General features: G+C 40.0%; 1 long non-coding RNA gene across 2 annotated transcripts in view; it reads right to left on the bottom strand.

Annotated features, from left to right (window-relative positions):
* Nucleotides 1-6028: 6028 nt before the first annotated feature.
* LOC148030586 (uncharacterized) overlaps nt 6029-17924 on the bottom strand; it is a 69664-nt gene continuing 57768 nt past the window's right edge. Inside the window, exons 2-3 of one of the 2 annotated variants that reach the window (XR_015692236.1) lie at nt 7087-7210; nt 6029-6840 (exon numbers count right to left, since the gene is read on the bottom strand). This is a non-coding gene — a long non-coding RNA (uncharacterized LOC148030586). Of the gene's footprint in view, nt 7211-17924 lie in introns of both variants that reach the window. The other variant, XR_015692235.1, reaches the window with a different exon arrangement.

The raw sequence follows: 17924 nt of genomic DNA, 5'->3' as shown, positions 1-17924 counted from the left end.
ACTTAGCTTATAAAATTTCTTGTGAGTGGCAAGAGCCACTTGTTTAGAACCATTAGAATGATCCCGCAGAGCCTCCTCTTGGTGAATCTTGACCAAGCCTTGGAGTTGTAGAGTTGATGTAGCTTGCCTGAGTGGTGACAAAAGGCCTCCGTGAATATGGGAGGGTTGCAAGTAATAGCATGGCTTGGAATTTCTTAGAAATGTCCATCCCTGATATAAGAACTTCATCTAGCAAAGCAATCTATCCATTTAAAATTTAGAAGTAGCTTGACCTTCTTACATAGTGAGATTAATGAGTCTCTTGATCCTGTGCAGTCATAACTGCTATTGAAGAACTCCCAAATTTATTTTGAAGTAGTGATATTCCTTACCATTTGCACTTGCCTATCTTCACGATGGAGGATGATCACCATTTGAGCCATAAGATCTTTAGTGCCCCATGCTTGGATATTAACAACATTGGACTTATCCTCGAAGTTGTCGAGTCTTTTCTCCTCTCTAGATACAATCTTCTGAAGATCAAGTTGCATCAAGTAGAGCTCCAATCTTAGCTTCCAAACATTGTAGTTAGACCCATTGAGCTGGTTAATGGTGAGATATTTTGTATTTCAAATGCCACTTATGGATGATATGCTAGCCATGGAAGCTAGGAAAGTGAGGGATGGAGAATAAAATAAAGACAAGGAGCAAAGTGATATCCCCTTTTTGAAAGGGGTGAAGAAAGTAATAAAGGGAGCATTGAACACTCACAAATGGATGAGTAGTGTATGGAAGAAAAAGGCTAGGAGGAGACTCGATGGCACTTATTAGCTCACTTGCTTTGATACTATGTGAGCTAAGCGTCCAAGCATAAGTGTATGAGAATAATTAAAAAGTAGAGAGAGAGAGAGAGAGAGAGAGAGAGAGAGAGAGAGAGAGCACTCTTGCATTATGAGCTAGAATGTGTGGCTTGATATACATGAGATTCTTTATATAAGAAAAGATAAGAGTGTTCACTATATGGCTCCTTGTAGGTGAGTAGGTACATTTTTTTTGGTTGTTCATCCTAGAGAGATTCTAGGATAGAATCTACATTTTTTACTTTTTCATAGATGTTGGGAAGTGACTTCTTGGTGTGGCATTATTGACGCATGGTTGCATACATGCCATCTTAACTTCATGTGTGTGTATGGCTGGTGCTAGGTTGTTACTATTGTGTTTGTGGACAAGAAGTCAAGTTTTGCCCACGTGACATTGGGTTGTGACTTCGACACTCTGTACTTGCCTTCTTGGCATGTTGCTATTGACACCTAGTTGCATGCATGTCATCTTAATTTCATGTGTGTGTATTGCTAGTGCCACATTGTATTCTTGGTTGATTACTTTTTTGGCATATCTTGCTCAAACATCCATTGCATTATGGACACACTTTACATCAACATTGTTGACTTTGTGTTAAGGACACCTTTGCCTTCTACTTGATGGCTTTTCATATGCATTCTAATACAATTATTCATGCGCATGTTTGCTCGTTGTGACTTGTTTCATTTGTTGTTTTGAGATTTTCATAGGCTATTCACACTCCCTTTGATACTCTCTCTTAACTAAGGTAATGTGCACATTCTTTTTCTTTCTCACTTCATTACATTATGATCGTGTTAGTACCCTTGTGATTGAGAGGTTGATTGTTCTTAACATATTTCATGGTGCTTTGGTTGAGTGCTATGGTGCTCACTAGTGCTTTTGAGAGAGGGTGTTGGATTTTTCCAGTCTTTGAAGGAGTCTATGTTTCCATCACAATGCAATGGTGCAATGATCATGAACCCAAAGGTGAAGATTAGAAATGGTGTGGCATTGTGTTACATTCAAAGAGAAGGAAGAAATGAAAGATATGTTGCTACTCCATGTGGTTGTCCTGCTTGGCGAAGTACAATATTGAATTCATGTCTATATCATCATGATTTACTCGAGGCCTACCAACAATGGCTCAAGTGAACAATTCTTCTCAACTCTAATGACACTACACGCCCTCACATGCTACTAATCAAAAGTGGCAAGTGCAAAGATGGAGAGAGGACATGTTGACACTCTTTCATTCTTGGTGGATTTGATGTGTGTCATTGAGTTTGCATGTTTTGGAAGCTTCAAACCTTAGACTCGTTTGTCGAGCCCAAGTTCATGATGGGGCATGCTACATAATATGTTCATCTAGTCTCACATGAGGGAACCTAGAAGGGCATGCATATACTCTCATGGAGGAATCTTGGGTTCAAAATAAGTTATCCATGGAGCTTGGGTGGCTACATTAAATACAAGGTACTTTTTTGAGGTGCTTTCTTATCGAGGTGCGCTTGATCTTATTATTCAAGGTGTTTCTTTATCAAGGTGCATCCAATGGGGTGCATATTGATAGAGCATCCATGATAACACCTCAATGTTCTTGTTCTGTACTTCACCTTTGCTTTGAGAGAAAGTGTTAGAAGTGATCATATGACAAGTTCACAAATGTCCATGCCCTAATTTATGGGTAGTATCTTTATTGTTTATTTGACTATTAGTCAACCTAATTTGCAATAAAACAACTATTATTTTTGTATATAAAAGGAGTGTGGCCATAGTCATTCATTCATGCACAAATTCCTAGTGTGGAGAGTAAGTGCCTGTGGAGTGTGAGCTCGTGCCAACGGTTGTACTCTAGAGTCATGGTTACATCTTGGGCATCATCTCTTTCAATGGTCATATGTCTTTCATTATTTCTCTACTTTTTTTGCTCATCTAACACATTTTAGGCTTTTGCTCACCTAAACAAGCTTTTAAGGCTTAAGTGAACTTGCATAGAGGAAGACGAGTCCATTTTAAAACACCCTTTAGTTTAGTAAGCCTATATCAACCATATAGGATGAGGAAAAATACTAAACTAAACATACCAACTTTTAATTTGAGTAAAACATAAAGAACAAGGATTTTTTTTAACTAGAAAAAAAAAACAAAGTTGGAAGAAGAAAAATCCAAAAGCATGTAATGACATATGTAAGCATGGACATAAGTGACAAAAATTAGATGTACACATACATTTCTTCCTTAGATTGCCACACAAGGACCAACACAACTAAAACAAAACCATCAAATACTACTTTGCAAAACCTCACATTAGGCCCATTCAAAAACAAAATACATGCATTATATATGTCTAATGATCAAATACTAATGAGAGAATCCAAAAGTATGTAATGATATACAAGTGACAACCAACTAATTGACCATCATATAGTAAGTAAAGGATGTTGGGATACATAGAAACTAGAGATGATATGAGCATCTCATTTTAAAAAATCGTGCAATAGCCATTATTAATGAAAGTTGGCTACATACGAAAAATTGAAGGCTTGTATGATAGTTCAACAACATAAAGCACAACCTATGACATAACGTGTCTAAAGACTTGTAGAGTCATGCAATGCATGAAAAGCTACATGGTCGTCACTTTCTACAACTAAAACAATGCTCTTGCATTGCCATTTCAACTCAACACAAACATCAAAGAGATTGATTACTACATCCTTACTCATTAGTTATAGCCAATAGTCATCTATATAACACGATCTACATTTTACGCAATGATTCTTATGGAATGGCCATGTGTTGATTAAACAATGCAAATACGTACTCATAATAGTGAAAAATCCGCCTTATAAAACAATGCAACCACACACTGGTAATAATATTTATAATAATAATAATAACAATAATAATGGGATAAAGCAATGCAATACTACTGAGATACTCGTAAAACAATGTCTATAATAATGGTAAAATACGAGCTACATATTTATCAATATGGCACAAGCATCTCTAAAGTGATTCAACGTGCTTTGAAACCCTACCGTGAGGTCAAGCCCATCATGCCACACAAAACATATGTTAAAATATTAAGGATGCATGCTAAGGTGGATCACTGATGACCAAATACACAATCATAATGAGGCATAAGTAATAACAAATAAGAACAACTAATATTATCCAAGCATAATGCAAGTACAATTAACAGAGAATGATTGATCAAATGAGTGTGGGAATGAGTGCTTTTTGTAGGCTTACAGTAGGTGGTATTGGTAGGTGGAAAAAGATGGAAAGAGACCATGGTATTCACCAACTATGGTTAAAAAACCATGCATACATGACCTAGTCTAAGACTTTATTTGCAATGTGATTCTTTGTCTTGTTCCTTACAAAGAGGCTATAGTGGATGTGATTGCACATTTCTCAACACCCCTTCTCAATCACAACCAAGAAAGGCAATGAGTATACAGAGATTGTCATGAGTAGAACCTTGCTAAGTGTAAACATGAAAAGAAACAACCATATAAAGCTAGAGGCTGTCACAAGGCCTCATTAAGTGTGTTGAAGCTATAGTGTGCAAAGATTACATGAGTACAAAAGCTTATAGTAAGAACATTAGGCAAGTACACATTTAAAACCTAAAGAAGTCTATCAAAAAATGAGCTACAAAGGAGGGACTGGTAGTAAGTTCTATCCTTTTGTTCTTGGGTGTATTCTTCTTCTTCTTCTCCATTATTATCTTCATCTTCTTTGATTACTGCAAGATATACTCTTTGAGATATTTTCCTAGCATGACAAAACTTCTCAATATGCCTAGTTTTATAACAAAAATCACAAACTATGCTATTCTTTCCTTTGTCCTTCACATAGAGGAGTTGCTGGTCTCCTCTTGGGGTGCTTGCTTCTTTGCTCTTGATTGTCTTTTCCTCTTCCAAGAGAGAGGCTTTGATATCCACAAGCTTCGACTTTGGCAAATTGATTAACGTGGTGGGCACATTATCATATGCAAGTGGAAGACTTTTGAGAAGTACCCCAATGCAAATATCTTCATCTATCTTCAAGTTGATTCCTACAAGTTGTCGACAAGCTTTCCATATAATTCAAATGATTACAAGTGAGGTACTACTTTTCATGTCAAGCTTAAAAAATTCTATTAATAAGCCATATTTGGAGGATTTTGAGTGAGCTCCAAACAAGGCTTTTAATCGATCCCATGTTGCTTGAGAGGTTTTACAATCATCAAGTTCAAGCTTGATAATAGCTTGAGCTTTATCATCATTTTTATCCCATATGACTAAGAGCGCAACTTCCTCTCTTGACCATCGGAATCAGTTCGTTGCCATGTGTGGAACCCGACACCGTTGAACCGACATGAGGGTGAATCTTTGACCATTTTGTTGGCAAGAGTAATAGCAAATAACTAAGAATAGACCAGCAAAAGAGTTGAATTTGAGTGTGTCAAAGGACACAAGAAGATTAGTGTTAACCAACACTAGTTAATATCAAGAGATACTACGTACTTGATGTTGAGTCTTCTTCTTGCTGATTTGAAGTGGTAGCTTTGCTAAGAATTGAGGGTTGTAGTATATCAGAGAGTCAGTGATATCACTAAGCCAAAGGAAGTGAGAAAACAAAGTAAAATATGAGCTTGGACATTAATGGCTATGGCTGCCCTCTATAGGGTTTTGACAGGTGACTAGTAATTTGCTTATTGCAGCTCATTGAGATGATTATATGGCATAAGATTTGATGGGGAGGTAGCTTAGATAGTAGGCTTCTAATGCCCTACGAAAATCATTGACATTGTTGTGCATGCGAGCTGATTGAGCAATACAAACAGGCCGGGCACAAATCTGGACAACGATTTGATGCATGCACAATGCTAGAGAGGAGAGACACTAATCTTACACTTTAAAGTGATAGGAAGGAGCGTCCTGAGTCAAAAAAGAGTTCCCCAAAAGAAATCACAAGCTAATAATGCTTGGGAAGAGAGATTCAAGCCCTCCAATGAAAATAGGTAGCTATGGAGGTATGTGAGAGATTCATAGAAAAGTGGAGGGAGCCAAAATTTCAAACTGAAATAACCTAATTAGTGGCCTAATGACTCATTAGCTTGAAACCCGCTCTACTACCATGTTAAAATATTGAGGATGTATGCTAAGGTGGATCACTAATGAGCAAATAGACGATCATAATGAGACATAAGTAATGACAAAGAAGAACAATTGATATTATCCAAGCATAATACAAGTACAACTGACTGAGAATGATTGATCAAATGAGTGTGGGGAGGAGTGCCTTTTATAGGCTTACAATAGGTGGTATTGGTAGGTGGAAAAAGGTGAAAAGGGACCATGGTATTCACAAACTGTGGTTTTAATAAACCATGCATACATAACCTAGTCTAAGGCTTTATTTGCAATGTGATTTTTTGCCTTGCTATTCCTTACAAAGAGGCTATAGTGGATGTGATTGCACATTTCTCAACAACATAAACCATTAGTCTAGGCATTGCTTGCAATATAGCACACAAAGAGTGTCTATTTGATAGCCCAATAGACACTACTCACATGGAAAATTCCACTCTGGTACACACCCTCCATAGCAATCTTAGACATCGTGTCAATTTAAAGCTCTGAAATTCAAATTATGGTGGGATCCCAAATACGCAATACCGCTATGAGTGGTAATATCCAACCTGCATTTGGAGTTTTTATCTCCTGGCCGCCGCTAGTCCAACAGATAGTGCTCATCTCGCTTGTCAGAGATGGAATCCTTTGGCAACTTGCGATGGACTTAAAGAATGTGTGTATGGGATGAATAGGCTTCCAAGGCTACATTGAGCATGTGAGAATATCCCTTCAAGCCTATCACTAGTAAACCAAGATGCGAACTAGCTGTGATTGCATCCCCAAGCTGCAATTAAAAGCAACCGCTTGGGCAATCGACCCTCCAAGTCTCCTTGTTTGTCCTCAATGACAAACCAAGCGCGAAAGGTAGTGGATGATAGGGACACCAACACTAGAAACAAGAATTCACAATGAGAGTTGAAAGTTAAACATCATAAATACAAGTCAGGGTGCGATGCATTTCACTTTTAGGGGGGCATCACCTTATTGACTCTCCCTCCCTACTACAATGGAACTTTGAAACTATATAAACATTGCACATGTGACTATCTAGATTCTATAATCGATTGATGGAGTAAATACACCTTCCAAACCAGAGCAACATATGAGAGAGAGAGTTCACTTATTGGTGAGAAACCTTTCACACTTCTGTTGCAACAATCCCTTTCAAGCATGCTGGCATTTTCATGCAAACAGTCCAGTCATTATGTGTAGATAACTGTACAAGTCATGGCCTCAAAGCTCCTTATGTCATGGATCACCTGCAGATAAAAAGATTTGCATAATTTTAGACCATATCTAATCTCTACAGGAAGAGCTGAGTGTTTAACTCTTTAAACAAAGATGCAAGTACTCCATATGCTAAAAGATATCGAACACCAACATACATAGAGATTATCAATAGTAATAAGTTAAGCAATAAAAATGTTTGGTGCCTGCAGATACCAGTACCTATTTGACTGATAAAAAGATATCCAAACTCATAGAAACATGGAGCAGAGAACAGCTAAAACTAGGCGAAGAGACAATGGATAGTTGAGAGTATGCCTTACGGTTGGATGGCTGAAATGGGGCTACAATAGGGCTCATATGGGTTGAAATACAAGGATGAGTTGCAAGAATGGGTTGGATGGTTTGAGATGAAAGAAGTCTAGCACCCTGGAAAGTAAGAAATAAGGCTGAAGGTAGTAAGTAGGGTTGCAGACTGCTAGTTGCTTGGAGAGCCTGCACATGGAAAGCTGCAAAAGGCCACAAACAGCAATAAACAGGCCAAAAACAGACCAAATTACCCTGTCAGATGTTTCCCTCCAAGTGTTCGAAAGGATAGCTGTCAAAATCAGTGCAACACGCCTGCATCACAAGGCCCCATCCCACCTAGTTTGTTATGTTGTTACAAAGCAACTATGGAGCAGCACTCAGAGAGAGGATCATGTGTGCATGGGGTCCAGGGGGCTTTCTGGGTATGCAGTACAAAAGCAAGAATATAGAGAGTGTGGGTGGGTGGGTGGGTGTGTGTGTGTGTGTGTGAGAGAGAGAGAGAGAGAGAGAATGCAAATGATGATGAAGGAATGAAACTCTGATCTGAATCCGGAGAGCTGAATACAACAGCCTCTGCACCTGGTCAAGCCACATCGGTGAGGGATCAGGGTGCTGGGTTTATGAGCATGGAGAAGAGAACGCAAGAGCGGATGAGAAGATGAAGATGAGGAAGAAGAGGCCAAAGATCACACACCAAGTGAGGAGGCAAAATCACAGCCATCTAAACAGGTGGTGGACAGGGAAACCAGCCAATGTGTTTCCCGTATGGGCCGACCTGCTGCTGACTGCCCAAAACGGGCTGACTGCTGCCATCACATGCGCCAAAGCTGGCCAACTATTAGGACAAGTTCCACTGTGCTCTACAAGTGTGGAACTGTGCCTACATGCTGAAGTGAAGGGCTGGAAATACTGTTGCAAGGAAAACAGCACACAACAAACAAATGCATGATGATGACACAATGTCAAAGCTCCAATGTCTCTAGCAGACTTCCGAAGGATCTCACAAGCAGAAGACAACAGCAGAAATACAATGAATGCTAAAACCCATGATTGAACCCTGGAAGTGGCTAAAGGCTAGGAAGGCACATGTGATGAAGCATTGAAGTCAATGGTAGGGGCTTGTAAAACTGCCAACAGCAGTGTCCTTCGTAACAGTCGACTAGCTCCAGCTCTCCATCCAAGACATACTCTTGAATATAACGGCATTGGACCTCAATGTGTTTCATTGAGCATTAACATTGTGTTCTTTACAATAGCAAGAGCACTTTGGTTGTTGCACAGAAGAAGAGTAGGTCCTACCTGAGAAAACCCAATGTCTACTCACATCTGATGAAGCTAGACCGCAACCTGAGTGAAAGAGCACAGTGCAATACACTCTGCCTTTGCTGAAGAAAGGGCAACAACATGCTAAAACTTACTACTCCAAAGGATAGCGCCAATAGTCCAAGGTAGAAGGCATAGCCTATCGTAGATCTGAAAAATGTCATCTGCTCAGTCTGAATCTTTGAACCCAGCCTGAAAGCGTCAACCCCTCTCCATAGAGGATCTCATGTGAACAAGTGCCCTAAAGGTATTGCAAAACTTGTATAGCAACTTGCCAATGGGAAAGGAGAGGCTTCTTCATAAAAAATGAAAGAAGAGCCACAATGTCAAAGACGCGGAGTACACAATGTACCATATCGATGACCCAACTGAATTACAGTCACTGCAAGGGGTGAGAAATAGTCTTGCAAGCAACCATACCGAACGTAGTAAGTATCTCGATGATGTAATACTATTGCAAGATGAAGATGCCCCGCGGTAGCTTGTATACCTCAAGACTTAGGAAGAAATGGAGAAGGCCAAGATCTATCATGCCAAACTTTTTATTGAGGATATCCCGCATACACTCAACCTCCTTTGTATGTATCCTTGTCAAAAGTGAAACATAAAGACAGGCCTCCAACTAACAATAAAGGTTTGGGTTGTGATCTATCTCCACAAACCATGCTTAAGGAAGAAGCAACCAATTTGCTAATACCAAGCCCTAGGTGTTTGCTTAAGGCCATAGTGAGCCTTCCAGAGATGGTAGGCATGATCCTCTATGCTTGGAACATTGAAACCAAGAGATTGATGAACATAAGTCTCCTCCTCGAAGATGCTATTGAGAAAGGCCAATTCGAAATCCATTTGATTTCATTGGCCAATGATGATGGGCTGCAAGGGAGTGAACCAACCTAATAATAGACATCCGGGTCATCATCACATATATCTCGCTATAATCCAAGCCTAGCTTCTATGTCAATTCCTTGGCAGCAAGCCTTGCCTCCATCCTTGTCTAGGGACCCATCTATTGGCAGTCCAAACAGCTCATGCATGAGTCTAGGTTATGCTAGGCATGGCTAGGCATTTCAGGGATTTTATTATGGCATTTATGATGCTTATTTGGGGAATTTTAAGCTGGCCGACATGCTCCTATTTTGGCATTGCTTTCTCCTATTTATATTGGGCTCCCTCCTCATTCAATCATATCGTCATTGCAATCTATTGGAGAGAGGGCGCCAGTTCCAATGCCTTCAAGCTAGTGACTCATTGTTGTACGCGTCATTCTTGTGTTTGGTATATGGATTCCATTTCCCGGGCATTCTTCTGAGTTCTCTTCTTTGCAATGTGCTTTTGTGTTTTTCTCTTCTATCCTTGTGTTCGGCAATTTATTATAGCATCGGTTTATTCTTCCATTGCTGCATCCACTTCCGACATAGTATCAAATTTTAGGATCAATGTTCTTGTTGCTATTTTCTACTGTTTCAGCTCTGTGTTTTGGTTTTTCTAATACTGATCGGTGGACCTGTTCTTGACTGCTGCAATTAATTTCCAGCCTGGATGCCCATGTTTTGCTAATTTTGGCCTAGTTTCTACTCTTTTCTCAGCATTTCGCAGTCTTCCATCTGTGTTTTAGGAACAGCAAGCTGAGGCGACCTGTTTTTATGCAGGACAACTGCATTTTTTGCAATTACTGACTGTGTTTTGACTTTAGCCATTGCATTTTTGCTACTGGTGAATGTGCAAGACTGGGCGACAGTGTTTTAGGCTAAGTTTTGCTGTGTCTGGTGTCTCTTTTCACTTTATCCACTGCACGTGAACACTGTCGTACAATGTGTGCTATTGGTTTGGCTGTACTCTCTCTCTTCCTAATCTTTCCATTCTTTTCTATTCCTATCCTCTCCAAATGGCTCCCCCTTGTTGTTCCACTAATGACAAATCACATGGCCCTGATTATCTCACATGGAGTGCTGTTATGAAAGCTTGGTTTATGCAAAGTTGTGCTCACATGGCATACTGACAATGCCCAAGCATATTCTGCCCTTCTTTGTTGCATCTCCAAAGAAGTTCTTCCAGTAGCCACCGCTTGTAGGACTTCTCCAGCGATTTGGGCGAAGCTTTAGATATTGTACGAGACTCCTTCACCTATGTGGGCCATCACTCTTTATGGCTAGCTCCAGCAAATGAAGCTTGAGTTGAAGGATACAATTCAGTCTTTCTTACTTCATGTCACATAGATATAGGACCACTTCGATATATGTAGGTTACCCTTCCCAAGGCTCATCTTGTGGGGACTGTGTTGTACAAGCTCCCTCCGGAGTTTATCATAATAGAGTGGCCAAATGCTTTCCATGCTCAAATGTCATCGACACCCATTAGTTTTCTAATGGATGACCTCATGCTACTTGAGCATGAGAAATTTTTGCATTTACACGGGAGGTTTCCATCACAATCTAGTGGTTCCAACGAGGCCTTTACAGCTTCAGAGGGGGGAGCAAGAAGAAGCCAAAGGCCCAATGTTATCACTACGGTAAGAAGGGGCATTTGCCAAAGGATTGCAAAGAGTTCGCGACTTTGAGAAAGAAGAAGAAGAAGAAGAAGAAGAAGCAAGATCCGAAATCTTTTGTTGAATCGTCCTCTCCCTCAGACTCTGACTCAGATCCTCCGGCTAAAACTCAAGCCAAGGGGCGGAAAGGATCATCTTCTTCAAACTGTAGGAAGGGCTTCGTAGCCCCCCCTCTTGCTTTCTAGTACAAGTGTACAATCATCCCTCACAGACTCTCCGATGCCAGAGAGGGAGTGTGAGAGGGTGGTGAGATGGGCCGATGAGCCTCTCCTATACGGGTATATAGGTGCACATATTCCAAAGGGATGTCCTTGACGCATCAACTACAATCTAGCAAGTTTAAATCCTAGAGATGGGATTTGACATCCAGGTTCATGATGAGCTTGTTAGCCGTCAAGTTTGTCATCTCCTGCCTATGAGCCTAAATCAAAGTCAAATGACAACTTTGGAAGCTCTGACCTATCAATCACTTATTTTGACAGAGGAGGTAGCTCATTCTAGAGCACTTAGTTTATGTCATTTTAGCAAAGTTTCTCCTTCAATCACAATTTTATGTGCATTTCTCAAGGCAGTTTCTACGTTCTTTAGTCTGCCTCACTTGCCTATCGGACATTGTCCACCCTTTTCGAGTTTTTTCTGAGCATTTTTTGCATTTTTACCAACATTAAACACTGGTCAAGACCAACATTTTTGTGTGGTTCAGCCATATTTTGGCCCCAGATTTTAGGTCGACCAATTTTTGGGATATTTGGCTATTTATAGTCATTTTCCACTTGGCAGTCAATGATCTCATACAATTTTCTCTCTCTCCGACAGGTGCACACTCCGACCCCGTCATCAATCTCCGTCTTCGGTGCTGCGATCATCATCAAATCTGATCTGGTGCCATCACTGATGTTGTAGGCTTCGTGCAGGGACTGATCAATCCTCCTTTTGAATTTAGCATTTGTTTCTTGTTCAATGCAAGTTTCTTTTTTTCTTCTTTTGCAGATTGTCTCTCTCTCTTCCTCTCTGTTCGAGTTCCTTGCATTGCCCACTCTCACATGGTATCAGAGCGTAGTATCATTGTCTAAGAGAGACACAAAGCTGACTTCTTGCAGAGGAGACCACCCCAAACTGCCACGCGGCCTTGCCACATCAACATTTTGCTGAAAACACAGCTTTCTACTTGGAAATGTCCACTTTTTTTCTTGTGATAAATACTCATTTTGCTGCCCACTTCCTCTCTTGCTGGAGGCAACAGGCTTCCTTAGTCAGGCGACACTTTTTTGCTACAAACGCAGTGTTTCTTGGTCAAGCAACAACTCTCCTCAATAAACACACATAGTCCTTGGTCAGGTGACAGCTCTGTTCAACAAATGCACATAGTCCTTGCGCAGGTGACAATCTAACTCCCCCAAGCGAACCCTCTACAACGATTTCCTTGTGATCCTGTAGTCGTTTCCTCCTATTTCGGCGATGTCTACCGCCAAAACACAGATTTCTTGTGGGTCTCTTGTAGGATATCGAAGATGTCTTATTACCAGTTCTTTGCTAATTGAAAGGGTGAGGTCTTTATTCCTTCTTCTAAGAGATGAAGAGATTTTCCTACTAGTTCACGCGACAAACAAAGGTTACCTTGCCCATTTATATGGGATTTCTCTTCTCCCCATTCTCTCCATGTTTCACAAAAGGCCCGTTTTACTGGTCTTCGTATGCCTTTCATGGCACCCTCTATACAGGTGCCCGTACTCCCTTCTTTGCCCAAAGAAAAATGGCTTGATGGTTCCAGCTACTTACTTTGTTCGTGTAAAGTGGAGTGTATCCTTGATATCTTCGATCTTTGGAGTCTGTCACCCACCCTATTCCCCATCTAGTGAAGGATCCCACTGTTGGATCATCGATGGATCGTGCAGCCTTATGGGATCATCTCAACTAGAGCTTGATCTTTCCTCTTTATGAACTTACAAGATCCTGTCCTAGTGCACGTGCACAAATTGCACAAAGCAACAAAAATGTGGACAAAGTTTACTTCTTTGTACCATCAGAAGATATTTGCCCACCGGTTTACTCTCGAGAAGAAATTACGGATGCTCGTTGTTGATGAAGGATCATATCGACAGGTTGAAGGATACGAGGGATGATCTTGTGTCGCTTGGTAGGATAATCTCTTTAGAGAATATGGCTATGATTCTTTTGACTCAATTGTCATCTCCCTAGTTTGGTCTTCTACGCCAGTCTTCTTACATCGAGAACCCATGAGAAGTTTCTACAGGAGAAACTTGCCCAGCTTGTTTTGGAGCATGACGAGAGTACCAAAGAGGTAGCTAGTGGATCCAACTGCACCAAAGCTTTTGTTGCAGGTTCATGAGGGGGAACGAAGAAGAAAGGAAAATCAAAAGTTAGTAGAGTTCTTCGCGCTCTAACTCTAACTTGGAGAAGCCTAAAAGCCCATATTGTGGAAAGGGGACACATCCATATGAGAAATGTTGAACGGAGTACCCTCACCTTCACCCAGGAGTGAAGGATAGAGCTAAAACATCCAAGCCTTCTACCTCTACTCCAACAGTTATCCATGAGTCAATGATTCTTCATTTGTTAAGAAGCCTTCTTCAATGGTTGTCTCATCTTCTAAGAGGCTTTGATTGGTCGATAGTCTAGTCATATGACTCCATGAAGTAAGTTGTTACAGGATCTATGCCCTTCTAAGGGTTTCGCAATTGTTGGTGACATTGTATCCGTGCCTATTAGTGGTGTTGGCACTTTGCCTTTATTTCCATACCACGTATCACACTCCCTTTCATATACCCTTTAAGTTTCAGACTTGAGCTTTTCACTCCTCTCGGTTTATGGCCTTACTAGGCTTGGTACCCAAGTTGTCTTCAATCACCAAGTAAGAAGTTTCTACAGGGGTTGTTATCGCGACAAGTTGGCAGGAGAACGATCTTTACAAGCTCCATTCCTCTTCTCTTATCCAACGTCCTCTGAGACAATTGTCTATTGCTACATCTATTCTCGCTTGTGCACTATCCTTTCCATAGGTTTCTTCCCATCCCCCACCCTCTCCTCCGGTGGTTCCATCATCTCCCCATCCCTTTCAAAGGGGGACAATCCTAGTGATGCAATTGTGGATTTCCTATCCCCTAGTGTTTTAGAGCGGGCTTCCTAGGATTGTGAGCCGCTTCTTCATCGACAATCTTCATTGACGGACTTCATCGACATTGGCATTCCTCTTGCCAACCCAAGATTTGTTTCTCCCTTGGCCTTCCGCCACATCCAAGATCTAAGAGGAGGCGTTAACAATCATGTTTGTCATGCCTTGTCATCTCTTATCTACAAGCCTTAATCTGAGTCAAACAAGGACTTTAGAGGCTCTAACCCATCTATCACTTGTTTTGATAGAGCAGGTAGCTCATTCTAGAGTACTCAATTTATTGCATTTCAATGCATTTTCTCCTCCATTCGGGATTCTATGTGCATTTCCCAGGAAAGTTTCAGCATTCTTTAGCCTGCCAAACATTGTCTATCCATTTTAGGATTTATTTTTTAGCATTTTTTACATTTTTACCAACATTAAATGCTAATCGATCATATTTTGGCTCCAGATTTTAAGTCGGCCAGCTTTTGTGATATTTAGCTATTTATAGTCATTTTTCACTTGGCAATCAGTGATCTCGTTCAGTTTTTATTCTCTCCGACAAGTGCACACTCACTACTACCGTCATCTTTCTCGGTCTTCAGTGCTACCATCATCATCAACCTGATACATGGAGTATAACTAAGATCCTCTAACCTCCTCCTCTAATCCAAGTGCCTCTTACTGTTAAAACTGACTTCCAAGCCTTGAAATTAATTTGCCCCTTCGTTTACTTGGGGATTGCCTTCACCATGCTCCTTGAAAGACAAATTCAATCCCAAATCTTATATTGGCTAGCTTGCCTCTTAAATGTCCCTAGAATTCCTCAATTTCAGCTACTGAAATTCCAGTTCTTAGTCCTCAATTTTGAGCATGCATGCTGAGGTGACTCTCAAATCCTAATTTCTACTGTAAATTAGGATTTACAACAAAGATTCACTGAAATCTCTTCCTTTGATAGCTCAAACTACTAAAAAATGTAGAGATATATGACTAGGGAATGAGAGAGAATACTGTAGAGAAAGAAATTTCAGAGTTTCACTACGAGAAACGTTAAAAAGCTACTGCTATCCTACTCAAACCGTGGAAGCTGTCATCTACAGCTTAGGATCACAAGAAAGATTGCTACCTCCTCCTGTATGTTGTCATTTGCACCAGAAGAACCTGCTGTCACTTGCTTCTAAAGGGCTCCAAATTGTTGTCACATGCTATAGTATTGATCCCTGGTGGTTGAAATCACATCAACAACCATTCCTTGCTCTCTAACAACCTCTTTCTATCTCACAATGGCTCGAATAGACTTCCATCAACCGCTAAAAACGTTTTTCTCACTTGCATGGGTAAGTTTTGCCAAGTGCCAGCCTTCTAATCCCATTTTTCAGTATTATTCAACTTATTTAACTAATTTTTAAAATATCAATTCTAAAAATTAATTTAATAATCATTCTAATATTCAAAAAATTAATTTTACCAACCAATAATTAAATTGGCTAGGTCAATTTTTCTTTCAAGTATCCCTAAGTAGTTATTAGCCTTTAGACCGGCATTAATTAATTAATTAATGCCTAGTCTCTAATGTCACCACCACTGACACTAGTAGCTAATAAATTGGATTGGCCAAATTCTGACATTGGGTATCACATAGTACTTGTCAAACATAACTTATTACAACATTTACCTTTGGCACCAACTGATATCTCCAAGTCCTAAGTCCAACACTGTGAAATAATTGACTTGCACCTCATATGTGTAAGTCACATTAGCACATTTGATTAACTTTTAATCAAATGCTAAGCAAAGCAATAAAATTTCCATGTCCTTGTGAAATCACAAATTGCCCCCTTGAAATCTCTACAATCGTCCTCAATTGCACTACATTGTGCCAAAGGAAAAGCATGTTGCACAGTCACAACATTGGCCATTGTTGTCCCACCATGCCACGTGTCCCAAACCTACTAGAAATTTCCAACCAACATATAGATAACATGAAATTGAAAATTAGTCCAGAACTCTTGCTAGAAACCCATTGGATGCATCCATAACTCGTGTTTCTCAACTCATCTAACTATCAACCATAGAAAAATATTAATTTAGCATAAACCATGGCTGAAATTGTCAATGGCGTCTACTACATGCTACTGTCCATGGAACCAGTTGTAGGCCATTAAAAACTAAGTATAAACTGATTACTTGTTGATTTCAGAACTGATCACAAACCACTACAAATGTGATCCCAAATTGATTGCAAAAATTGATCAGTAACTAATGCAAAAACTAATGCACAACTGATCCCAAAAGTGACCATAAACAGGTCTCAAATTGATCAAAAACTAAACTGAAACCGATTAGAATTACTGTCTCAAAACTAAGGCAAAAACTCATGTCAAACTGATTATAAATAAATGCAAAAGTATAGTTTCAATGCCCGGGTAAAAATCATACACATCTGCATACATCTCATAGTGACTAGTACATTGAATAGTGACCTCATGGCAAACATACTCCGAGCACAGTACCTTGGATGCATACTGAATACATTCGAGATCCACTACATATAAGAGTTATCCATAGCTAGCAGAGTGGAAGTGCTACCTCCCTCTTAAGCATCGGGCAATGATTCGGACCCCTACTTTGTTGAACTTCATTGAGCCCAACTCTAACTGAAAGGCATCTCGATAAAGTTGCAACAATTGAGGATGGTCTGTCAAGTCATCCTCTTCCATCCACTTTGCATATATTAGTGAAATAATGCTAAAGCTTCGCCAAGAAGCATATGGAAACTTACCTCTAACTTTACTTACCTCGAAACCTCCACTAGGTTATAGGCATTTCTTCCCCTTGAGCACCGCGATGCTTTATATTTTTTCAATGCAGCAATTCCAACTTAACTAATATGCAACATTGCATCCACTTGACTAGCACCTCATGTGTACTTGGCATGCTAGGAGCACCAACTGCATTCGAAACATTCACATTTTAATACTTTGGACCATTGCAATGTGACTGTGCATGGGAATTCACATACTACTAATCATACCAACATACATTTTCCCATACATTGTGTCATGAGAACATGTATTTTTCAAACCTCACTTAACATGTGGATTAATTTTTAATCACATGATTAAGTAAATGTTGCAGATGTGAGATGCAACTAGGGTCAGAGTAAATTTACGAGCCCGAGACCTAAGAAAATCACAGGATGTCAAATGCAAAAGTTACTATAAGTTATGTTGTACATGTACTTGGTCATATCTGGTATCAATTGTTGGCCTAGGTCATTCATTTGGCCATAAGTGTCAATTGGTGACACTAGAGATGTGGCGTTTGATGATACTTGACGTTGATCTAATGGTCAAAGATGCCACAAAGAGACTCGGGAGTGAAAATTGCCTAGCCAATTTAATTATTGGCCAGTCAGATTATTTTTTTGGGCATCGAAATAATTATTAGA

Source organism: Lygodium microphyllum, chromosome 10 (assembly GCF_053477565.2).
Source record: "Lygodium microphyllum isolate KBCC chromosome 10, Lygodium_microphyllum_v1.1.10, whole genome shotgun sequence".
NCBI lineage: Eukaryota > Viridiplantae > Streptophyta > Polypodiopsida > Schizaeales > Lygodiaceae > Lygodium > Lygodium microphyllum.
This window is presented reverse-complemented; position numbering and strand designations above follow the sequence as displayed.